A 25,994-nucleotide genomic window follows, 5' to 3' on the forward strand; every position below is an offset into this window, starting at 1 on the left:
AGCCCTTGGCTAACTGCCAGCTTGCTCTCTTGCCACGATATGACATTGGGATTTCCAAGGTCCTCACCAGGGACTCTCTGAGCTCACAGGGACATTCAAAGATGGCTTCCAGGCTCAGCCCTGCTCTAAGGACCAGCAGGATGGCCACTTCCCAGCATGAGTATAGCCAACATGGTTACTTCTATTCATAGAAAAACATTCTCTGAGGATGACAACACGGGTGTGCGATTTTAAGTCATGGTGCAGACGGGAACGAATCTTTCAAGCTCTATTTGCATTGTTGCTACTCACCCTGACGCAGAGAAGGCTTAACCTGACTCTTGACTAAGACATTGATTTTTCCTGGAAATTTCACTGTGGTTTCAGATATTTCAAAAATCTTAGCCTGTTTCCTTGGCAACCGTCTAAGCCTTATTCCCTATGAACCAATGTGGCATGATGCATCAGTAAACAGCCAAGCAGCAGTCACCCAACTTGCAGGCTTCCTGAAGATTTCCTGGAAAGCGATCCCTGCCCTGAGCTATTTCTCAGGCACTGTTGTTGATATTCCACAGAGCGCAGCTAAAAAAATAATAAAAGTTCCATAACCATGTGCATGGGGAACAACAGCGTTTATGGAGATAATGAAATGCAGAAATGAAAACCCCTCAGCAAAGCCCCTTTAGATGTGCCTAAGCTCTGTTCATTAATCTGTGATAATTAGACTTATTTGCAGAGGTTAACAGCAGTGGCACATGGTAATTAAGCACTCCCTCTCTACCAGAGGGACCGAAAATGCTTCTCGTATGACGTGTGTCCACTCTTCAGGACATTTTGTGCTTGTTTCACAGCTCACGTTTCCTATAGGAGAAAGAAATTGTATTCTATACAACCAGGACCAGACCTTACTTCCTATCATGAGTGGCAACATCAAATTCTAGTTGTAAGCTCTGCAATGAGAGTGACGTAGGGTGAGAATTCTTGTCTCCAAACACTGACTGGCTGTATCACCTTGGGAGGGTTGTTAAATCCTTTGCCTTAGTTTCCCCATCTGTAAAATGGAGATAAAAATATCTCCATCAGTGTGTTGCTGTGACTATTTAATAATGACAACAATGATAATAGCTAACACTCATTGTATGTTTACAATATGCCACGCACTATTCTAAGCCCCTCACCTATACCCGTTAAATCTCATTTTACAAGTGAGGAAATTAGAGCACAATGGACCGAGTACCTTGCCCAAAACTAAAACTTTGGGAGCATGTAAGTTCATCTACTTTGAGGCATCCAAGTCCCTTGTGAGCAAACTTCCCCAAAATGGACATGGACTCACTGTTCTGAAAAATTTATTTTCTCTCTCTCCTCTAGAATAAGAATAATATTTATGCATGCACTGAAACAACTTTGTCCTTGGCAACAATCACCATGTAGGTTTAGGCTAGGCACTGTGGCATAATCCTATCTATGAAGAAATCCATTAATAAAGAATTACTGGAATTCACAAAAGAGATGATCCGCTTCTCCCCAGTTGTAGTAATTGCACTAAATGAGAAAGTAAATGCAAAGCCCTTAGTATGTATGGTGCTTTGTGCATACTAAGTGCTCAATAAACAGTGGCTAGCATTATTATAGAACTGAATGTGCGGGAGAGCTGCCCAAAGGGTGAATCATATTTTTCACTTCACTTATGCACATGACTATGGACATACTCAAGATTGCAGTCATCCCTAAGTTCATACACAGTACAATTTTGATCCATTCCAGTGCCATTTGCAGCATTAAGAGGGAAGAAGAAGGGGCCCCTGGGTGGCTTAGTTGGTTAAGCTCCTGCTTTCAGCTCAGGTCATGATCCCAGGGTCCTGGGATCAAGCCCGACATCGGGCTCCCTGCTAAGCAGGGAGTCTGCCTTTCCCTCTCCATCTGGCTCTCCCCCAGCTTTTGCACTCTCGTGCGCTGTCTCTCTCTCTCTCAAATAAATAAATAAAATCTTTTTTAAAAAAGGGAAGAAGAAATGAAACTAAACCCCTATCTTATACCATACACAAAAATAGATGTGTTTGAATCAAAATGGATTCAAGACTTGAATGTAAGACCTTAAACCATAGAACTCCTAGAAGAAAACAATTGGTAAACTCCATGACATTGATCTTGGCAATATTTTTGGGGGGGTTGAAACCAAAACAAAGGCAACCAAAGCAAAAATAAACATGTGGGACTATATCAAACTAAAAAGCTTCCGCACATCAAAAGAAACCATCAGCAAAAGGAAAGGTAAGCTAGGGAATGGGAGGAAATATTTGCAAACCACATATCCAATAAGGGGTTAATATCCAAAATATATAAGAAACTCATATAATTCAATGGCAAAACAGAACAAAACAAAAACCACTAACAACCCAGTTGAAAAATGGGCAAAGGACTTGAAAAGACATTTTTCCAAAGAAGGCATGCAAATGGCCAACAGGTACATGAAAAGGTGGGTAACATCACTATCATCATCAGGGAAAGGCAAATCGAGAACACAGAGAAAAGAGAATGCTTGCACACTGCTGGTGGGAATGCAAACTGGTGTGACCACAATGGAAAACAGTATGGCGTTCCTCAAGAAATTAAAAATAGAACTACCATATGATCCAGCAATTTCATGTCTGGGTATATCTCCAAAGGAAACAAAATCACTATCTCAAAGAGATCTCTGTGCTCCCATGTCAGCTGCAGCATTATTCACAATCGCCAAGGTGGGGAAACAGCCCAAGTGTCAGCCGACCTATGAATGGATAAAGAATATGTGACATATATATATAATTGAGTATTTTTCAGCAGTTAAAAAAAGGGAAATTTTGCCATTTGTGCCATGGATAAAACTGGAGGGCATTAGGCTCAGTGAAATAAGCCAGACAGAGAAAAACAAATACTGCATGGTATCACTTAGCTGTAGAACATAAAAAATAATAATAAAAATTGAACTCATAGAAACAGGGAGAGTAGAATTGTGGTTGCTAGGGTCTGGTGGGGGCTGGTATGGTGCGAGGAACTGACTAAGGAGAGGCTGGTAAAAGGGCACAACTTTCAGTTATAAGATGAGTAAGGTCTGAAGATCTAATGTATAACATGATGACTACAGTTGATAAGACTGTATCGTATAATTGAAATTTGCTAAGAGAGTAGAATTTAAGGGGGCTCTCCAAAAGAAAGGTAAATATGTAAAGTGATGGATGTGTTAATTAACTTGATGGTGGGAATCGCTTCACAATGTCTATGTATAGCCAATCATCATGTTGTACACCTTAAATATATTATAATTTAGTCAATTACGCCTCAATAAGTATAGAGGAAAAAAAGGAGGAAGAGAAAAAAGAGAAGGAGAGATAAGAAGGAAGGTAGGGTTTAGGGAGGGAGGATGGGGAATGGGGAAGAGAGGGAGGAAAAGAGACAGAGACAGAGAGATAGACACAGAGAGAGAAGAGAGAGACAGAGAAAGAGAGAAAAACAGGAAACATACCTTTAGAAAAGTAACCAAACTTTCCAGTCCTCAAATCTAAGAAAGTGGAATTAAAAAGTCTCAGGTCCTAAGAAGAGGAGAAGGGTTTTGCCTGTATTTAAATTGTTACCAAATCAGAAAGTGGTAACAGAATAATAGCTGCTTTTCCTCAAGACAAGGGTTCATTTTCAACTAATATTCCAGGATAGCCTCACCTTTGTTACCTTTGTTCTTTATTCATGTTGTGGTTGAAGCCATCCTCATGTTTCTCACAGGCAGTCTAGAATAAGGATCTCCGCAGAGAAATGAAAGCCCAAAGCCCAAGCTTGGCTGATTTTCCACACACAGCTGGTACATTCATTAGCAGTTCCTGACTCTTCTCTCTGCACCAGTGTGCAAATGGGCAGCATGGTGCTTGTTTTTGCAAATCCTCTTTTTTACTTTTTTTTTTTTTTTTGGCTTTTGAAAGACAAGCATTGACACTTCCCACAAAGAAAGAAAATCCCTTGCAGCACCAAGGAAAGAATTAAAGGAGCTCTAAGGAACGATCTGGGAAGTTCCACCAGTCCTCATTCACATGGGAAACGGGTCCCACACATTCCTGCCTCAGATGAGAACAGGAGAGCTCCCGTTTACTCTTGGTCCTTACCTCTGTCCTCTGACCTGGATCTCCCCTGCAAAATCAACCTTATTCGGCTTGTGGGTGCGCCACTGTTACAGAAAACGGGGCAATGCAGGAGCCAACACAGCCCTGATTGTTTAAGGGGTTTTGGGGGGCGGTGAGGGGGTAATTTTCTAAACTGGCAACAAAGGGCATATTTGGGTGGGGTTTTACATTCATGCACAGAAAGGGACACAAGATCTAACTCATTGTTCAGGAGGAGACCTTCCTATGCCACCATTCTACAGTATTGAATGAACTCAATGGAGCGGAGCTTTCCAAAACCATTCGTACATCACTTCACATTGTCAGATTTCCGGCACATGCATGATTCTTTCCATTTTCCTTTCCTTAATTGGACCAGACAGAATGTGAATTCCAGCCTTTACCTGAGAGCTGACCCGTCTTCTCATTCGATAGTCCCTTTATTTAAGTTTCCTTTTCCCCTGGTTTATGACAGTGGATGTGATGATACAGATAAGGTTCTATGTGTGATTATTAAAGTTGTGTGTCTTGTGCCTGAATTAAGAGAATCTAAGCTGAACGACAAAGATTGGAAGAGATAGAGAAAGATTCCTCTTGTTAAAGTAAATTAATTAGTTGGATTTATATGAGGAGACAGAAGGGAGGAAGCCAGGCTGTGTCCCATATTAATAACTCACTTGGGAGAAGCCAGATTGGATTGAAAGCAAAAGAAGGGGGCGGGGGAGCACCGTGCCAGTTTATAAGAGAAGTAGCCTTAGTTTTCCTCTCTTCGCACTCCATAACCCTTACATCCACAGACACACATCCTCATTCCTGACATGAAAATGATGTCATCTTTCTTTTTGACTCACCAACCAGACTACATTAATCCCCTGCCGCGTGAGGGCCAGCAGGAGGCCGCTGAAGGGACTTCAGGCCTGTGAATAAGTGATGACCCAGTGGTTAGGGGCGGCAGCCTAGATACATTCAGGATGCATTAAAGCAATTAGCTGGAAGAGGAGAGAGAGTATAATTTCCAATCCCCAAGAAAGACCAGGCCAGGCTTGGAACAGGGTGAGGAGCTCTACAGCTGAGGGCTGGGAAGAACCACTTAGCAAAACAGCTTCACATGAAAGGGAATGTGGTGTCTACCCCTTGGCCTTATTTGGTACTAGTGCCATTTAGGGGGGGATTTCAGGATCATGGGAGCCATGCAACACAAAACTTGTGCAAATCAGTGTACTTGAAGCAGCCTTGTCACAATGAGTCCAAATCATGCTTTGCAACCTGGTGGCTCACAGGTAGAATCTGGCCCAGGAGTGTTTTTCGCTTGACCTGACTTTGAGCCAATATTTAAAAATCTGGAGACTTCACGAAACACTGGCAAGTCTGAAAAATGCTGGGCTGGCCTTCCTCTCTGACACCAAGCTGCTCGAGCTGAGGGCAGGCTTTCCTCCTATACCCACCTTGTGCTCTGCACGGGACCACGGGCCTCACGACTCCCTACCACTGTCCTCCCGACCCACTTCACTCATTTCCTTGACTCCTTTCCTTCTACATGGACCCTGTAGGCATTTGAGCCTGTGACGTCTACTTTAAATGGCTTCTGAGTTAGGCTCAACCAGAAATAAAAGGTTAGAATCTGGAGCTCCTCAGTGCAGTTTGCTCCTGAAGGGTCGGCCGCTAGCCTTGCACAGGCTAGCCTCATCCACACTCAGCTCCTTCCGCCCGGTCAGGAATGGTGGCCCTGAAGTGACCATTAGAACAAAGGGATAACTGAACGGGATTTTATATTCAGCGACAACCGCAGGCTGGGGCAGTATTGACGCCCACCAGAAGAAGCACAGTCAAAAATGTCACAAGTTAAATAAAATGCCAGCCAAAGCATCTCAGAGATCCAGAAAGTGCTTGGCATATTCTGCGACGCGTACTTCGCAGAGCAGTGAGACGTGAGAACTAGCCCCTACCAAGCAGGAACTGGCTAGCCAAGGCCCACGGCGCTGATTTCTCCGAATAAGCCCTCGCCTCTTTCCATGACGTTCCCCCCTTGCTTAAGTCAGTAGAGCTTTGTCTAGATTGTGTTTCTTGTTCAGTTGAACTTCCCACTGGAAATGTTGTTTAAAGACAAAAGAGCTTCGATGACGTAAGGAAACCAAATCACACCTCTAAGAAACTTCCTCCTCCTTCCCACCCTCCTCTGAGCCCTCAGATGCTTTTCTCACTTCTTGCTTTTAATCTCCCTTCTTGTCCTTCGCAACCACTCAGCCCAAATGGGAATGAAGTGCTAAGTGGCTGCCCCCTCCTCCTTTCAGCCGGGCCACATCTCTGTGCCCCTGAAAGGCAGCTTCTAGACTGCGATTGGCACCAGAGGCCTATGTTGGCAATCCCTTTGCTGAACACTAGAGGACAAGGCATGGTTGTAAAAGGTGGCTGAGAAACCTGTGTGACTAGAGTGCCCCAAAAGAGACTGTAACAGACTGCAGTAGAAAGTACCCGGTACTGGGTCAGAAAATGAATAATTCAAACTTCCCTCACATGCTGAATTAACCTTGACTCATTTCATGCTTCCCCGCTCCCATCACCCCGACTTCTGCTTCTCTCCAGGCTGGAGCTGGCTAGAGTCACTCAGGTGTGCATTTTAATCCCTCCAGGAAACTTCTTCTGCTCTATTTGGATCACAGAAAGTGAGAGCAGTTGGATAACTGGTGCTCGGCGCCCTGAGGAGGGGATGTCATATGGAAGCCTAAAGTGACAGGTCCTTGGGGCACTTGGGTCCTTGGGGTGGAAAATGACCACCAAAAAGTTTTTTCACTAATACTGATAGCCAGAAGCCAAAGCATCTTGGGATTTAGAAAATGTCCCTCTTCCTAGTTTCACAAACACTCATTCTTTTTAAGATTCTTTTTTTCCAACTTCCTTACTCACATTACCACCATCAGCAACAACAACCTCTTTCGCCCCAGACCCCAAAACCCTCCTGTCTGACTCAGCTCTTGGAGGTCCGAAGGAGGGATTCTTACCTGCTTTAAAGTCACCTCTTCCGTCCCACAGTACAATTACAAAGGGTGGTGGTGTCTTCTCCCTCACTTCCCATATGAGGAAGCCACACAGGGGAGGACACTATGAAAGCTTCACTTTGACCTAAATCATCCTCATAGGCCTTTCTCTCTAATGAGCTTGGCGGGAGGAGAGAACCAACAGACTTGTGAAAAGATGCTCAACAGCACTCATCGAGGGAAATGCAAATCAAAACCACAGTGAGGTGTCACCTCACACCTGTCGGAAGGGCTAAAATCAACAATGCAAGAAACAACAGGTGTTGGTGAAGTTGTGGAGAGAAAGGAGCCCTCGTGACTGTTGGTGGGAATGCAAACTGGTGCAGCCACTCTGGAAAACAGCTTGGAGTTTCCTCAGAAAGTTACAACTAGAAATACCCTATGGTCTAGTAATCACACTACTGGATATGTACCCCAAAATACAAAAACACTAATTCAAAAGGATACATGCACCCTAATGTTTATTGCAGCATTATTTACAATAGTCAAACTATGGAAGCAGCCCAAGTGTCCATCGATTGATGAATGGATAAAGAAGAGGTTATATATATACATATATATATTACATATATATATACACACACACAATGGAACATTATTCAGCCATAAAAAGAATGAAATCTTGCTATTTGCAACAACATGGATGGAGCTACCAAGCAAAATAAGTCAGTCAGAGAAAGACAAATACCATATGCTTTCACTCATATGTGGAATTTAAGAAACAAAACAAATAAGCAAAGGAAAAAAGAAAGAGAGAGAGAGAATGAAACAGCAAGAAACAGACTCTTTACTATAGAGAACAGACTGATGGTTACCAGAGGGGAGGTGGGTCACGGAGTGGGGAAAATAGTGGATGGGGATTAAAGAATACCCTTACCATGATAAAAAAAAAATTTTTTTTTTAGAGAAATACTGTGTGTCTTAAAGGATATGGCACTGAAAGAAGATTGTATGCTCTGAGACAAAAATACATCTGGGTTTTGCCTTAAGAAGCTTGTACTTTTGGTAAAGACCATTATGATAAAGTAATTTCTGTAAGAATTCTTTCAACACTGTCCAACAGAACTTTCTGCAATGATGGAAATGTTATTTATTTGCATTGTCCAATAGGATAGCCACTAGCCACACGTGGCCACTGAACACTTGAACTGTGGTTAGAGTGACTGAGGACCTGTGTTTTTTCATTTTCACTTTAATTATTTTAAATTTAAATGGCCACATGTGGCTAGTGGCTACTCTATTGGACATTACAGGACTGGATGGCAAGACATATCCTATTCTCTGTTTCATTTTTTTAAACCAGTCTTAAGTATATCTAACTTCAAACACATCCTCCAGAAACTCTTTCAATGTTATCAACAATGGGGAAAGAAGGAAGCAAACATTGGATTGTCCTCTAGGCACCAAGACTGGGAAAGGTGCTTTCACACGTGAACCTCGTTTGTGTTTGGTTGAAACCTCACAACTCCATTATAAATTCTATTAGTCCCATTCTATACCTGAGAAATCCGAGGGGATGAATTTCAATAAATGGCCTAAAGTCACTAGATGAATAGCTGGCGGAAATGGACTCTGAGTCTTTGGATCCTGCCTAATAGTCTTCCCATTTTAAATAAGTGGTGCCATTCCCACTGCTATCCCCATTTCACAGAGGCGGAAAACAAGTCATTAATTACAAAAGAAAGGCTGTGGGAATGAGTGGTGGCCACAGAGGTTTTTGATCTGTAGCTACAAGTTTCTTTCAGATCCAAGTGCATGTTGGAATATCCAGTGAACTTGTACTTCTTAGTGCCAACGGTGTGGCAGGCAGATCTGAAATGACTGGTTCAAAGTCACTCTTGGGGTGCCTGGGTGGCTCAGTCGTTGAGCGTCTGCCTTCGGCTCAGGTCATGGTCCCAGGGTCCTGGGATCGAGCCCCGCATCGGGCTCCCTGCTCGGCGGGAAGCCTGCTTCTCCCTCTCCCACTCCCCCTGCTTGTGTTCCCTCTCTCGCTGTGTCTCTCTCTGTCAAATAAATAAGTAAAATCTTTAAAAAAAAAAAAAACACACAAAGTCACTCTTACTGCTACTGAAAGATGTTTGAGACCCGCAGGGAGGAGGAGGTATTTATGAGGCAAAAGCTGTGTCTAGGGACACCTGGGTGGCTCAGTTGGTTGAATGTCTGCCTTTGGCTCAGGTCGTGATCTTCAGGTCCTGGGATCAAGCCCCACATCCGGTTCCCTGCATAGCGGGGAGTCTGCTTCTCCCTCTGCCTCTGCCCCTCCTCAACCTCACTTCTTGTTGTGCTCTCTCTCTCTCTCTCTCCCAAAAAAAAAAAAAAGAAGAAGAAGAAGAAGCTCTGTCCAGAGCAAGAAATCAAGACGTTTCCAAATGCAATGGTGTAAGAGTCAGGGAGAAAGCACCCTTCATCCAGAATAGCTCCACACCTTGACTCTGGGAGAAAGTAGGAGAATTACCAAGATTTGGGCAAGTTGACTGAGGTATTTTTCTCTTCCCAGGCTACAGCCAGAACCCCTGGCTCCAGTACCAACCAGAGGGTAGTGAGGAGAAAGCTTTTCTCTGCTGGTAGCCATCCACCCAGAAGTTTCCTAGAAGGTGATGCTGATTGTAATTAGAGCCTCGTCTGGGGGGGTAGGAGGGGAGGTTGTCTCAATTCCCAGTCCTGCAAATGCAGCTGGTGGCTGGGAAGCTGCCGCCTGGCACTCTGCAGAGAGAGTCTCAGCTGCTCTTCCCGTCTAGAATCATCACTTGGGGGCGTTTCCCAGGGTAGGGGTTTTGAGTGTGGGGCAGGAGGGAGGACGGTGGCATTGGCCCTGGAAGGAGGCGATGACCATCACGCCGGTGGCTGTTCACAGCGTGTGTCTGCCCCTACCCTGGCAGCAGACTGCAGTTACTCCCCGGTCCCTTGCTGGCTGCTCACTTTCTACACCAATGAGCTCTGAGGTGACAAGTTCAATTCCCAGCTCTGTCAAACCTGCATTTTCTTCCCTGACCTACTTTTCCCACTCTGCAGTGTTTGGAACAATGCCTCTCTCTGTTCCCTGTTTAGACCCATCTTTTGCCTGAGCTGGTACAGAAACCCAGGCCTCTGCCAGGCTTTTTGCCTTGAATCCCTGACAAGTGTTGATGGGAAGAGAAAAAAACGAGAAGAAGAAGAAGGAAAAAAAAAAAATCCTCTCATAAAACAGAGTTCAGCTCTTCCACAGACACCCAGATTCTGGAGGGAGTAAATGCTCCTGTGGGTAAGGAAAGAAATCAAAAGGTCGTGCTTCTCCATTCACACCGCTCCCCTGCACTCCCTACCCCCCACCCTCGCCTCGCAGGCACACCGAGAAGCCGCTGAACACTCCTGACCTCATGAACAGCAAAAAACAGCTGCGGCTGCATTTCCTGGCCCTAACCGAGGCAGGGTCCCAGACTGCTCTCCTCCACATGCCCAGAGAAGTCCCCCTTGGGCAAGCGGCTCCTGCGAGGAGCAGGGGCAGCCTCTCTCAAAGGCTCTTGAGAACTGTCTGCAGCTCTGACCCCACCACAAGGTTTTTCAGGCTTGTGGCCGCCACGAGGTGCTATAGAGAGAGTGGCGTGATCGAGGAGGTAGCGCATGGGAAGATTCTTTGTGATCTGTAGAGCAAATCTCATCTGCAAGTGAACGTAGGATAATCTGACACAGGAAGAGGTGAGTGGCAGAGAATAACGATAAAACCATAGCCATCCTTTGTTTACTGATTGCTGTATGCCAAGATTGTTCTGCGTGCTTTCCTATGTACTAAATGCCTGCTTGTCCTAAGACCCTACGAGACATGCACTACTATCACCCCTATTTCATAGATGGTGAGGTACAGGGCAGAGGCTAAGATATGCGCCCACGGAGTCTGCTCAGAGCCTGCACCTGCTACCTCCAGCTTGACTCTGCACCTCCAGCCCTGCTAACACTGCCCTCTTCTGCCAGCTCTCCCCCGCTCTCTGTCTTCCAGTCCAAGATGGGGACACTGCTATGTCCTTTCTACCACTGCAGCAACCCTCTCCTCCTGCCCCATCAAAGCCCAGTCAAGACCACTGTGGCCCTGTTCCTCCATGTGAGCTTGGAACAACAGGCTCCCCTGGGACACCCTCCCTACCTCAGTTATTCCATGCTTTTTCTCTCCTAAGAGGATCTGGGCAAACCTATTGTAAATGCCACCTTGGGGACAGCTTCTGTGCTGGGCACAGATAGTCCCATGCCTGAGCTCACATCCTCTGTCCCTCCTAGTCTAGGGGAGCACATCTTATGAGCCCTGTTTAGGCAGGTGTCAGAGGATGCATTCCCTTTCCTGTGTGGTCTGCTGCTATGTGAAGACACATTGCTTAGAGCTGTAGGATCTACCCTGCAGCTGTGAGAAAATTCGCCTCTGACATCCTAAGGAAAAAACATGGAAAGGAAAGTCCCAGGAACTTGATGATATCATTGAGTTGCAGGGTACTGACCCTGGAGCTGCCAATTTTCAGATCGATCGTTTGATTTAAAAAAAAAAAAAAAACTTCTAAATTTATATAATTAATCTACCCCTAGTTAGGTTTTCTATTACCTACAGCCCAAAGCAACTGACTATTCAAGGCACGTAAGAGCGGCCCTCCAGAAAGGGTGCTGAGTGCCTCCTTGTTCTCCATGTCAGTCTTGCCCCATCCCGACGTGCACCGCACCTGCTCCCCTCCCCGAGAGGCTCCAGGAAGGATAACCTGGCCCTCCTCCTGCCTGGGTTCCTGGCCTTGGCGATCTCTCCTCCTTCTGCAAGGAAAACCCCTCCCCAGATATTCACAGGGCTGCTTTCTTCTCTTCACCCAACTCAAAATCACCTTGACAAAGAAAAGCCCTGCCAGACACCCAATAACTTCATAGACGGTCTCAGGCTGTGTAAGTATCTAAATTGTTTCAAATCTCCCTGCATTCCACAGTGTGCCCATCTTACTCACCTAAAACATCGCCTGGCTCATAGCAAGTGTTCGGACATTGGTGTGCAATCCCCTGCTTCTCCCCTGCTGTGTTTGTTATGGTGTCTGAGGGGGTCCTTCTCCCCTTCCTCCTCCTTCTCCTTTTTTTCCTCCTCCTTCTCCTTTTTTCCCCTCCATTTCTTCTTTCTTCTCTTCCTTCTCCTTTGAATCCAACTGATGCCCTTTAGCTTCCATCGATGGTACAGATGAGCTCTTTTACAAATAAATCTTCCCAAATTATTAGAATCACTGTCCATGTTCAAGAGTTGAAATCCCAGTTTGATCATTTCCAGTGAGGCTTGGTTTCTAGGGTATCATTGTAAATGGGGATGCTTTGATGGAATGACAATGTGGGGATGTTTTTAAGCTTCTTGCATTTGTTTCACTATATCATTATGGTGGTTTTCAATCTTTCAGACATTTTAATCTATGCTTAATTATGCTCATTCCCAGAGGCTCCTTAAAAGCAAATGACACAATTTTTTTAATCAAATAAATAATACACATGAGGCCTACTAAGACTTGATAGAAGCCTGTCTGATCAGCTAAAGAGGATGACTGGGAGGCAGGAGTTTGGCAGAGTCATCACTCACCCTTCTGGCATTTCCAGATACTCAAGAAAAATCTTCAGAGCCCGGGAAGATAGGGTCTGAGCCAACCACGTACCCTAGCTTCTTCTCTCAGCTAGGATGGAACCTGCTGAACCTGATTGCTCTTAGTGATCAGTTTACCATTCAGAAGGGTGACTGTGGTTCATCTTCCTTTCAAAGGAGGCAACATGGAGTCCATCTGGCCGCTTTGAGAAAAGGAGAAAGAGGTCTGTCATAGTTAGTTTGGCCTGCTCTAACAAAATACCATAGACTGGTGGCTTAAACAACAAATATCTTTATCTTACAGTTCTGGGAGAGTTCAAGGACTCCTCCAAACAGGCTGGGGAATCCAAGATGAAGGCACTAGCAGATTCAATGTCTATTGAGAGCCCTCTTCCTGGTTTTCAGATGGCCACCTTCTCATTATGTCCTCCATGGCCTTTCCTTGATGTGTACACAGTGAAGGGAGAGAGAGAGAGAGCTCATTTCTGACCTTCATTTTATAAGGGCATTAATCCCATCATGAGGGCCCTACCCTCATGACCTCATCTACTCCTAATTACTTCCCCAAGGGCTTACCCCATCACCTTGGGGATTAGGGTTTCAACATATGAATTTGGGCATAGACACAAACATTCAGACCATAGCCGACTCTCCTACCGCTTTGTAATAATGACAAGAGTCAGTGTAAGACTGGGGCATTGGACATCCCTTTCTAGGGCAATCTAGGACCTCTCAGCTTGGGATGGTCATCTGCTGATTTAGCCTATCCAAACATGCTACACTCTGCACATTTCCCTTGTTGTGAACAATTTCAGAAGGACTATCAGTTAAGGTTCTTCACCCTTATCCAGCCAAGAGGTTGGCATGGGCCCAAGCTGGGTCAACCCAGATTGTTCTGAAAATTTTAATCTTGAACAGAACAAGGGCACAAACTCAAGATGACCTCAAAACACAGACACTTCCCTAAAGAGAGTGTCCATTACTTCCTGCTATCTAAATTCTCAGGTGCCCATACTTTCTGGTACTTGATCTTCAGCTTTGGCTCTTGATAAATGACTACTACATATCCTTCAATTAATTGCTTTTTTTTCCCCTGTGAGTTGCCAGGTTAATATCTGCAACTTCACAGTAAAAGGACCCTAAATTATAGACTTTTTAAACAATGAAGCCCAGAGCTCTACACCTGCTCTCCCCACTGAGGTCTCAGAATATGTTTATGTTATACATCCTCTACTAACTCTGGTAATCAGTGTGAAAAAGGCCCAAATAATTGGAAAAAAAAAAAAAAAAACACCCCAGGTCACTCTCTCTCTCTGGTCTGCTGTAGAAAACAAAATGGCAGTTGCAGGAAGCTAAGGGGAAAAGAGTCTTTAAAAAAAAAAAATCTTATCTGTCTTAAAAGCCATGAATGAAATAAAGGAAACAGTGTTCATAACACCTGACTCACATGATTACCATGGGTCAGCCATCAATATGTAGATAGAAAGAAAATAATTGGCATAAGCTCCTTGAAATTTCTGCCTACAGCCTCCCCAAGGAGGCCTTGGGGAGATTCAGACAGCATTTGAACAGCTAGGGCTTAGTAATGAGAACTGACATTCTAGTGTGTAGTACAAAAGACACTTCCCTCTTGGAAGCAGGAAAAGTACTTTAATCAGCCAAAAAGTTGCTACTGTAAAAAAAAAAAAAGAAAGAAAGAAAGCAAGCAAGAGAGAGGATAAAATAAGCCCCCTCGCTTATTGTTTCTCTAGCATTGCTAGGCCCAGCTCCTACTAACTGTACGAGCCCCTGTGCCATCATCTGTGCCTACCTCATTAATGCCATTTGCTCATTGCTATGCCAGAAAACCCAGCTGATTAACAGGAAATCCTGAGCTGAAGGTTGCCTGGGTTTCAAGTTGCTTATGCACACAATTCACACTCCATGTGTTAGGAGCTCCCTCCTTTCCTCAAATCGCTCAGTGAGTCTGGAAAGTGGGAAATCGGCTTTGAATTGTCTCTGGCTCCTCACTGACCGGTCAAACCCCAGGGTGCCCATGGAATATTTGATTAGTTGTAAACTCAAAACAACCATCACAAAGAAAGATAAAAGGTTAAAACCACAAGCAAGGCACCCCAGAGTGAACAGTCTGAGACACTGGAAAAGGTAAGCTGAGAAAATACTCAGACCCCCTCTAGCAGAAGCTAGAGATAAAACAAAGCATGTTTCATGCCCAAGGCAGAAAATTAAAAATTGAGCAGGTTCCATTCTGAGAGGTGTATTGTAAGGTGAGGCCTCCTTCTTCATACCCCACCCCCAGCCCCTGTCATCCTCTCTGGAGTCCAGTCTTACCTGCTGGCATGCTGTGTTTCTCTTTGTCCCCTCGCTTCTAGCTGAGACAAATACCCCGTTACTAATAAGTGTGCTTACCAGTGTCATCAACAGACAATATTTTCAAGGCAATAATCACAGAAAACTTTAGTGAGGCACCAGATCCTGAGGGCTTTGGGTGTGCACTTTGGGAATATATGCATGCAGACCCCTTTGTACAAATGGCCAAACACATCCTTGAACACATTTTCGGAATCTAAAGGCTGGAAAAGGGCCAGGGTCATGCCCCCTTCCTGAGGCCATCCTACATCAATTTACTGGTCCATGTGAGGGATAAAAACCTGGCTCCCTTGCCTGATTTGGGACAGCTCTGAAAATATGTTCCAGCTTCAGAGTGCCCTATTTAAAAAATGGCAGAAAAATGCTGTAACAGCATTGGAATTCAACATCCCCCTCTGCTCAATCCTGTTCTATTATTCCCTCGACAATGTAGATCCCAAGAATATTCCCCAAATAAACTTATTGCATTAAAATAAAATTTTTTTGAAAGCTGGAATAGACTGAAGTGGTCTTGAAACCTACCCTCCTACTCAGTGACCGTAGAAATCCCCTTCGTGATATCTTTAAGAGAGAATCAAATGGCCTTCCAAGAAAACTTCCCAGTGGTTGGGGTTCCACATTCTCACACAGGAGTTAAAAGGAGGTGGTGTGATATTGGGGAGGCCCATCTCTGACACCAGAGTAGGCATGGAACATTGTAATGGGATGAACCAAGGACCCAAAAAAAAGAACAGCTTCTGGGAGGGGCGAAAGAATGGGATGCAAAGGTATTAAAATGTGATGATCCAGTAAATATGAGTGTCCAAAAGCTAGCAGAGAAAAACCATCAAATGATACCCTGGCATCCTTTTCCTTACAAAGTTGAGCTAATAAAGGCATACAATGGGCCATCCTGCCAAGAGTGGTATAGAAACAACACAGGGAATTTATGATAAAAGACCAAGGAAATGGGCAAGAAAAAAGGAGCTAAGAATACAAGGATACTACAGAGAGAACCGTTAAACAAGCATCATGCCCCTGGCTTATCTCCTTTGTACACTGAGCTCCCAAAGGCTTCCAACAGAGCTCAATGCGGTGAAGACTGACACAGAAAGGGTTTGGCTTGTCACATATCTAGCATGGCAGGGAAAAGTGGAAGAAGAGATTCTGAAACATGGAGTCAGACAATTTCTAGTAGTCAATCAAGATGCTAATTTTTGCAGTGACTGTCTGCAGACATGGTCACCAAACTTTGTGATGATGGCTTAAACGACTCTGGGCAATGCCAAGAAGAAGAACAAGGGAGCTGGTGATGAGTTGGTGTAGGTCTTCTTTTGGTGGGAGAACCTCCGTAAAGGAGCTTCAACTGACATCAGAGTATGGATTGTTATAGTCAACTCTAGATAGGGGACAGGCAATTTGCATAAACATGTTACTTATCTAGGACAAGATATTAGGGAGTGGGTCATCTCCTAAGATTTACCTAGCAAATACATCTCTAAATGCTCTGCTAGCCAAACTGTTATGTTTGTGGCTGCATTTGGCTCTCAGGCTGCCAATTTGCAACCCCCATTCTAAAAGATGGGGATCTTCCAAGATTGTCTCAAGCAATCACCTGGTGCTACCACTGTTCACACTCACAACTGAAGCAGTCTCACAGCTGCATTCATTTTTATTCCATGTCAGACAATAGCCTTCCACCTACCCCTCTCTGTGTCTTTGCTGCCACCATCCCTCTCATCACTTCCGGCTCAGAAAACTAAGTCAATGCCGCTGCCAAATTGAGAGGAAAGTATTGACCAAGTGGAAAAAGAAAAATGTTGAATAACACCGAGCAAAACAAGAAGGGCAGAGTAAAGACCTTCAATATTGTTAAGATGTGATATTCCAGCTCTTTATACAAAAGTAGATTTTAGCATCTAAAGATAGCTTCCTCCTTCTTGAAGAAAAGAAAAGCATGAACATCTATTGAATACCTGGACTATGCAAAGCGAATGTCCGGCACTTTACCCAGAGGGGCCCAGAGAATGTGGGGTGGGGCTGGGGCTGGGGCTGTAATCTACCTTCTTCCTTGTAGGCCATACAGATTTTGATTCTCAGGCCACCTACTCTGTACCTGCTCAGCAGGTTGACATTATTTAACAAGGCATGATGCCCATGAAAGCAGGAATGCAGGAAGCAAAGGAACAACCTGTGCATTCAGTGTTTGTCACCGATAGCAATACAGAATAAAACTGAGAAAACACAAGCTTAAACTGTGAAAACGTGCATGAGAAACTTACTTCTATTCCCAAAGTTCATAAGCAAGGCTTTGCTTGGCTGATGCTGTCCATTCAGTGTTTGGTTCTCTGAGGCTCTGATCAAAGGGTTGTCCAGGCACCAAATGGAGATGGAATTGGGAGAAAAGGCAAAAAAATTCGAAATCAAAACCAAATGGAGTCATTTCCAATGGGACCACACATTGGAAAGGAAATGGAGGGTTTTTTTTTTAAGCAGATAGATCTTCTACTTTGTTTCTCATTCCCTCTACAGAGGAAGGCAATAAGGCCTCCAGTGGTTACATGATGAGACCAAGCTTACAGGCCAATTATTACTTCAGAGGTCTAAGAAACTGAGCTATAGCATAACTTCCATTTCAAACTTCATCTCCAATTTTTAAAATAATTTTGCCTTATTCCTGGGATTATTTCTGCATCAGCTTCTCCCTCATTTTACAACATACCTTCAACTCCTAAAACTCTACACTCATTTATTTGACAAATATGTATCATGCATCTAATGTGTACCAAGCCCTATTCTAGGTGCTGGAGATAAAGTAGACAGGGGTCAGTAGACAGGTAAATAAACAAAGAGCTTATGTTCCAAAGGGAAGATGTTTAGAAGCATTAGTTGGCTAAAAATATCAAATTTATTAATCTCCTTTCATTAAAGTTAATTTTTCCACGAAACTTAAATCATCTTACTCCTTTACATAGAGGTTCTTACAGAGAAAGAAGTTAGGATTTCTTAGAAATCAGATCCAAAGACCTACGGGTTCTGATATGTAACAGTATTATTGTTATCACAGTATTAAAAATAAGAATGCTAATGCAGGTCACAGCCATTGCTTGTACCCACCTCATGACCCCTGTATACCAGCCTACTTTAGAATCTGGAAATGTTTGGAGCCCATCACTGAAGGGCACTGGAAGGCTACTAGAGACAGACTAGCAAAAAGGGAAAGGAAAAGAACAGAAGAGACAAGATGGAGAGAAACAGCCAGGAGGGAGAACGATAACACTAATAAAAAGAGAAATACAGAGAATGTGGGCCTAGGGAATAAAACAGAGAGAGAGCATGTGCAATTGAGTGATAGGACCCATCGAATGATAGGACCAGGTTGAGAAGTTAGAGGCACCTAGAGTACCAAATTTAAGGAGCTGCTCACTCTCAAAATCATACAAGTACCTAGACACCTTGATTTCCCTTCCTAATCCCAGCGTTGGCACCCAGGACCCCTTAGGGACCACATCAGTGCCACTGGTACCCAACACTGGCCTGTAATAAGTGCAGTAGCATCTCAGCTTCTCCCTGTTGGACGTAGAGACACAAGAACTGTTGAAACTCAGGTTCTTTCTACCTCTCATGCCATCTCCTTCCTGAAGATGCTCTCTCATTCCCAACCACCCTGAGCTCTCCCTTTTCTCTGTTCAGCGTTGTTGAGCTGTTGAGCAATTAGGGGATTGCTAATTGTTTCACGGGTGTGACTTTTGTGTCTCCAACTGGTGTGTAAGCAATTCAAGGACAGGCACCATGTCTAATGGTCCACAAGGCCAAGGAAAATGATGGGCACACAGTAGGTTCTAATTAAATGAGTAAATGAATGATGGATTGTTTGGTTAGTTGTGATGCTGCTGCTCAGCTGTAGAGTTAGCAACAGAGATAACGACCTTCAGCTCATTATTCACAGGCCACCCAAGTCACTCCTCATCTCCTGAAACACAAGAATTACCCCATAACATTCCCCTAAGCAACTATATGTCACACACAATAGGTGCGAGAAAAGTTCAGGGTGACTCTAAGGAGGTATCAGAGACCTCCCTGGGTAACACTGGAAAAAGAAAGCAGAATATAAAGCAATTATCTCTGTGAAAATGAGGATGAGACTGGAGTAAACTCATCTTCTCTTCAGTAACAGAATACCCAGGCTGTTGTATACTCCCACTTATGGGGGGGTGGGGGCTCTACTCTACTGTATGCAGCTGAAATTCAAAAGAACCCAAACTGCATAGAAAATTCCCAATTTCCAAACCAGTTAGAATATTGTTAGTTGCAATGTTAAGCCCAACACTACAAAGGAATTATAGTCTTTGGTTCTTTTTATGTTTATAAACAATCCCCCACACCCAAGGAGGGGGTTTAGCTACTGCTTATTACCTGTCTGGGGCATGTGATGCCTGACTGGTCCTCAAAGTCAGCCTGGCCCATCGGCAGAGCAAGCATAATCTGGCCTGCACAGGTGAGTAGTAGACAATTGTAGGTGTTTAGGACAATCAGCCTCAAACACCATTTGCTTGATCACCACACCACTTCTAGACCCCTGGATCAGCAGCCCTTCTGAGGCCATCCTCTTAAATTCTTGTTTGAACAAGATCTCACCAGTGCTTGACCCTTGGCTGCCCCTCCTCTGGCTTTCTTGCCCCATGGGACGTGCCTTGTGGCTGGTATCCTGACTGAGCCAAGTGTGGTGGCCTGGGAGTGCAATGACTCAGATACCAGGAAGCCACAGACAAAGCAGCAGAGAGAAATGGCAGCAATGACAAAAGTCTCCACTGCACTGAAACAAGGTCTGCATGTGACTGGCAGAGGAGGCTAGGCGAAACCCCCATCCCTGCTGCTATTTACTTCAACTGATTTACCCTGGGCCTGAGGGGACCTGGAGAGAGCATGTGATTTCTGTGTACCATTGGGATCCAAATATAAATGGAGTGGGAAGGAGGAGGGAAGGGAAGGCAGCCCGAGTCAGTTTGCATGGAGGGAAGGTAGGGTACCTGAGAAAGGCCACACCATGATGGGAAGAGCCTGGATTGTAAACTAGACTCAGCAACATGTCCTAAAAACCTGAGGGAAGTCATCGTTCTGACTCAAGCTGGTGGCAGAGATTTGGGTGCTCCCATCCCAGCTGCCCCACATGCATATGCCAGGGAGAGAAAGGAGTAAATGTGTGAAGTACAGGGCTGGTCTTATTAAACCCTATCATAGAATGGGGCCAAAGCAACCCTGCTGTAGGATCCCCTGCTGCTGGACATATCACGAGAGGAGAAGAGCTCTCTTCCTTGTTGCCAAAGCCTGCCAAGGTGTCAAGCCCTGTGCAGTTGAGTAGCGGTGGGAGCTGGGGCAGAGGCCAACCAGGTCATCAAGGCCAGGAGAGAGTGGTAGCTCAGCTCAACACTGCAGGTCAGAGGCTCGGGCTGATGTGTGGGCCCGTGAAGATGCTCCTTAGGCACTGGTAGGAATACGCTTTGGTGAAAGGGTGCAGAGGATGGAGGAAAGCTTTGCAAACTTGTAATATGGACTTGGTGGAGATGTGAGTACCAAACATAATGGGACCTTATTTTTGCTTTTTGGCTGGTAAAGCTTGGGGATCTTTTCATTATGCCAGTGTACCAAATATTCTAGTCCCTTTTTAAGGGTGTCAGGAGATATCTGATCTACCAGAACCAGTCCTGCTGGTCAGAGGTCAGTAACGTGGGCACCATCAAGCACCTGAGCTTCCATTGTTCCAGAGAAGTGGGCTCTCTCCATACAGAGAAATAGGAAGGGGTTCATAACCACTATGCCCACACTGGCCCCTTTATTCCATTATGAAAGCCATCTCTGCCATCCAAAGCCTTCCTTTACTCAACACTTGCATCCAACATAAGCCTTGTCATCTGCCACATTCCAATATTGTCTATTGTACTTTATGCACCTCTAGCCAGAGAGGAGGACAAGCAAAGCTTCCCATAGTGTTCTTTTCATGTGCCTAATCATCCCAGACATGCCTCTGGTTTCCTCCCTGCCCCTCTAAGCTCACAGTCTGTTTCCTTCTGTGGTAAATTTGGGCATGTCCCGCGGCTCAGGGTGGAGAGCCATGAATCACGAAGGAGAGGCTCTGAGAACACTGCGTTTCTGCTGCTTCACCCACATGTCCCAAACAGCCTAGTGGGATCCAACTCTGACCCCTGTGGAGTTCTTCATCCATGACTGGTGCCTTTAGGAATGTGTCTGTGGGAAGCAAGAAGAGTTCCAAATACAGTAGAAGGTAGTCATTGACTTTTTTTTCTTTCTTTCTTTTGTATGCCAGATTGCAAGAGGGCCCTGAAGATTGGTGGACCGAACAAGTAAGTTTGCACAGAGACCCAAGCCCTGCTGCTGAGTCATTTCAATCTGTTTCATATTCGATTTGTTCAGAGTATGGAGAGGAACAAGGCTCCCAGTGGAGATATCAGGTCGCTATAGCCTAGAAGTATTTTCTTAATAGATGAAATTTAGAAAGAATTTGAATCTTTTATGCTGGGGAGGTATGTAGCCAAGTTAAATGGTTGGGAAAAGGAAACATTTGGCTCTGGTGATTCCAAAGGACATATCACTGATCTAAATATTTGTCCAGCTGAATGGCTACGTCCACTCTCACCTGCTCGGAATCGATATGTTCAAATCAAACACAATCATCTGCATCTGAGTGGAGAGAAAGAACTTAAACCTGAGCTGGCAGCTTGGAAGGTGAGAGAAGAATCAGACTGGGAGCCAGGACAGGGGAGCTCTTGTCGACCAAGCAAGGGAACTGGGACAAGTTTGTAATCCCCTAGAGTTAGCTTCTGAATTCTGGGATTCAGTGGCAAGCTCCAGATCATCTAGGTGTCATGAATAACTTCGATACTCAGGACAGCGTGTGCGTTTTTGGGGAAAGAACTTATCTGTTGGAACAAACACTTTCTCTTTTTGCTTTATCCTTGAACGTCTCAGGATGCAGACATGCTACTCTGCTCGGAAGGCATGGACAAAGCTGAGCGTACTGGTTTCCTCTTTTTAAGGAGTTCCCTTAAGATGCCTGTGTCAAGGCCCTTTCATTCTGAGTCATTTGAGTCTTATCCAAAAAAAAAAAAAAAAAAGCGCTTTTCGATTTAACACTATTTTTCGCCAGATGTGTGCAAACTGGGAGCCATCTGGTACTACATGTAGCCCAGGTGCTTGTTGCCCTCCTGCATCAGCACCTTCCTAGGCCCTGCCCCGCACGCAGCGTGGAATTAGGTTCTGGCCCCGTGACAGTGAAGGAACATCGGGAAGGACCAGAGTCCTGCGGTTCCCATTGAAGACAGAGGAGTCTGCAAATTTGTGTGGACAGCAGCACACCCAGGGGCCAATCCTGCCACTCCAGTGACCACAACAATGCAACCGAGGACACCCCGGATCTCGTGACCCCCCCCTCTGCCCATGGACTGATGGAGAGGCGCTTCTGGGCCTTATACATGCTCTTTCTGCGCTTGTCTGGAAAGGCGAATGTGGTACTCTACCGTGGCCACTTTTGTTGTCATCCTTAATGTGGTAGATTGATTGCAAAAATGCCCCCAATTCTTTACCCTCCCCTGAAGCCACGCCTTTGCAGCGTAACTTTGCATTTCCTCCCAGCAATAAGTGGAGTTAATCTCCCCACCCTCTAAATCCGGGCCAGCCTTGTGACCCACTTTGACCCACAGAATCTGGTGTAAGTGATGGCGTGCCAGTGCTAAGCCTCGGCCTCAAGAGGCCCTGAGCCCTTCTGCTCTTTCTCTTGGACCCATGATTATCACATGAACAAGCCGCGCTCCCGGATGAACGAGACGTATGGCCCAGTCACCCTGTCACTCTCGCTGACAGCCAAGCAACTGCCAGACTTCTGAGTGAGGCCTTCCTTGACCAAGCAGCCCTGAACCAACCTGCCAGTGACCACAGATCCGCATGAGCTGAACCAAGATCAACCAAACCCGGCCCTAGTTAGCACCACTGCCCAGCTGACCTGTAGGCTTGTGAGCAGTAGTAAATGCTTGTGTGGTAAGTCATTAACTTTTGGGATGACTTGTAACACAGCAAGAGCCAACTGATACACTTACTCAATTCAGGCAGAGGCCACAGCATGACAAGATGGTATAATAGGACCCTTCAGGCATTCATACTCATTTATTCCACAGATATTGGTTGAACTTCTGCCGTAGAACAGTATTGTTCCAGGTCCTGGGGATGCAATGTTCCTGTTCTCTTAGAGTTTGCATTCCAATGGGTGAAGATAAACCATGAATAAGTAAATGCGTAAATCAATAATAAAAACATCAGCTAGTGGTAAGTAATAGGAAGGCTGTCTAGAAGGGCATACGATAAAGAGTAACCAGGTGTTACTTTAGCTTCATGGCCAGGGAAGCCTTCCTTATTGAAGAAGCATTTAGCATAGGGGAAGGGGGTACAGGGCACGTAGGGCTTTTAAGCCAGAAAAAGAACTTGGATTTTATGCCAAATGCACTAAGCAAGCTATCATCACTTTTTTAAAACAAGAGAGTAACGTAATCTGATCAATGTTTAAATGAACCCTTCTGGCTGACAGACATAGTTATTAAGGGCCAAAAGTGGAAGAAGAGAATCAGTTAAGAAGCTCCTGCAATAATTTAGTTTGGCCAGGGTTATAGTAATGGAGATTAAGAGAAATAGGGTTTAGGGGAAGAAGTAATGGGACTTGGGATGAGTTGGATGCAGAAGTTAAAGGAGAGAGAGTAATCTAGGGTAATGTCTAGGTCTTTGTTCAGTCACTGAATAAGCCAAGATGGAAGACATCGGGGGAGAGGCAAGGCTGAGGTCTCAGCCACTAGAGTCTAGGACATCTGTCCATTAGGACAGGGAGAGGCCCATGTGTGGAGGGCCACATGGGCCTGAAATCCTGGGGAGGGGTTAGCACTGGAGGAGTAGGTTGGGGGTCATTGGCATGCAGATGCCACAAGTCTTGGACCAGACAAGGTCACCTGAGGACAGTGATTAGAAAAGAAGAGTGCCCAAGGATATAGGCCTGGGAAATACCCACATTTATGGGCTGGGCAGCTGAGAAGGTGCCAGCAGAACAGACTGAGAATAAACAGCCAGCAAAGGAAGAGGCAAATGAGGAGGGACATATGGTGTCACCAAAATCAAGAGGGCAGAATAGACAGAAAGGAGGTTATAGTCGATGGTGTTGATACAGAGGACAGGAACCTTCCCACAACCATTGAAGTTGGCAAACATTCAAATGCCCTGTGCCCTGTGCCCTCTTCAGGACAATAATATACCCATATGTTTACAAAACATAAAATGGATTGTAAAATTATTTTCTAGGCTCTCTGTTCAAGCAGGCTTCTGTCACTGGATAGTTGGATGAGTTAATACAAGCTGTCCCCACCTCTCTGAATCCCTGTTCTTGTAGGTTCAGTTATTCCTCAAATTCCACAATTCTCCACAGGCCCAGAAATATAATGACGCCTCAGGTGAATCCATATGGAGTCTCTGAAAACTCTGAAGTTCCATGAAAACTAAGATGGCATCCATCTTGTGTACACTGTATCCCAGCACCCCCTCCAGAACCCACCCACAACTAAATTCTTACAAATGTTAAGTACATGAAGGAATGTTAAATCCCGTTTGACCTCCTATCACCGGTACTATACGTGGGTTCTTCTGCCACCACCTATCTCCCTGTGGACAGATGTGAGGCATTTTCTCAACATTGTCCAAAATGAGGTTTCTCGGGGTGAGGATCCTGCCTTGCTCTTCAGTCTTTCTAGGATAGAGTGCTGCTGGAAGGCTAGGTTCCTGGTACTACTTCTCTGATGTGGACTCCTCATTGGCTGACAAGACCTTCCTGGTGGCATCCCCATCCCCATAGCTGGGACAAGTCATACCCCTAAACTATGTTTAACAGTCCCATCTCCTAGGACCTTATATTTAAGATTTTGTAAGTGTTTCTTGTTGTGGAATTTTTCAGCTGCTTTGTATTCAATTCACACATATGCAAGGTATGTATGGCTGGATGCTAGGATGAATCTGTGTCATCTTGGCCCAAAATGTTGTCTGTGTCGAAAAGTCAAGGTTATAATACCTAACACTGATATCTGGGAGCATGCATGTGACTTTTTGATCCTTAAAAGGTATGACTTGTACCCTGCAATTCTGACCCTGCTTGTGTGTGAATCAATATTAAAATTTGTGCTTCCAGTAAGTCATTTGAACCCTCTCTTGGAGGAGGGCATTTGGTCACCATTCCAAATGCACCTAGAACAAATCACCTGCTAATCTGAGTGCAGGTCTGTTTTCCAGGACAGTCAGGTGTTAGGAGGTAGAGCACTGAAAAGTCAACCTTAGGGGACCTGAGCAAAAGGCCACCCTTTCTTACCTTTAAATGATTTCACCTATAATCATTAGGGCTTTTTCAACTTTGAAAGTCTTTAGTAATCTTCTGGGCTTAACCCTGTAACTTTCTGCTACCACTTCCTACCATAAGTAACTCATATTCGCTTGCCCTGTGAAAGGAAATTATCACAGAAGTAAAATCAGATTTTAGCTGAAGTCAAGACACATATTAAATCTGATGCTTCACAGATGAATACAAGCCCCTCCACCTCCAACAGCCTTCTCCTGGCTGTGTGCAGACACTTAATAAGTGCTTTTGATGAAGGCCCCTCTGTCTTAAAAGGAAATTAGATTGCTCTGACAATATCTCCTCATCGCTAAACTGCTGGTTATTGTCCAGCAGACTGTGATCCTCTAGGTGTTTGCAAATTGATTGTTTAATGTTTTGCATTCCTCTATGTCCACATTTCCAGGGTCAGTAATCACATCTACAATTCCCAGTGTAGGTGATGATGTGTTGTCCTTTGCTGGTCTTTGGGCGTTTCACTGAACAGACACACACACACACATACTTTT

At 44.8% G+C, this 25,994-nt stretch overlaps 2 long non-coding RNA genes across 5 annotated transcripts in view; one reads left to right on the forward strand and one right to left on the reverse strand.

Moving 5' to 3' along the window:
- Positions 1 to 25,994, reverse strand: part of LOC118522037 (uncharacterized) — a 302,008-nt gene that overhangs the window by 35,339 nt on the left and 240,675 nt on the right. For 2 of the 3 annotated variants that reach the window (XR_013447343.1, XR_013447341.1), the window contains exons 6-8: positions 17,336 to 17,409; positions 13,007 to 13,145; positions 12,094 to 12,907 (exon numbers count right to left, since the gene is read on the reverse strand). This is a non-coding gene — a long non-coding RNA (uncharacterized LOC118522037). The remainder of the gene's footprint in view (positions 1 to 12,093; positions 12,908 to 13,006; positions 13,146 to 17,335; positions 17,410 to 25,994) is intronic. The other variant, XR_013447344.1, reaches the window with a different exon arrangement.
- On the forward strand, positions 10,435 to 25,287 carry LOC118522038 (uncharacterized). 2 transcript variants are annotated; one of them, XR_004910424.2, is made up of 3 exons: positions 10,435 to 10,819; positions 21,379 to 21,415; positions 22,041 to 25,287. It is a non-coding gene; the product is annotated as an uncharacterized LOC118522038 (long non-coding RNA). The 2 variants fall into 2 exon arrangements; XR_013447351.1 differs by having other exon boundaries at positions 21,379 to 25,287.

Source organism: Halichoerus grypus, chromosome 4, assembly GCF_964656455.1.
Source record: "Halichoerus grypus chromosome 4, mHalGry1.hap1.1, whole genome shotgun sequence".
In the NCBI taxonomy this organism is placed as follows: domain Eukaryota; kingdom Metazoa; phylum Chordata; class Mammalia; order Carnivora; family Phocidae; genus Halichoerus; species Halichoerus grypus.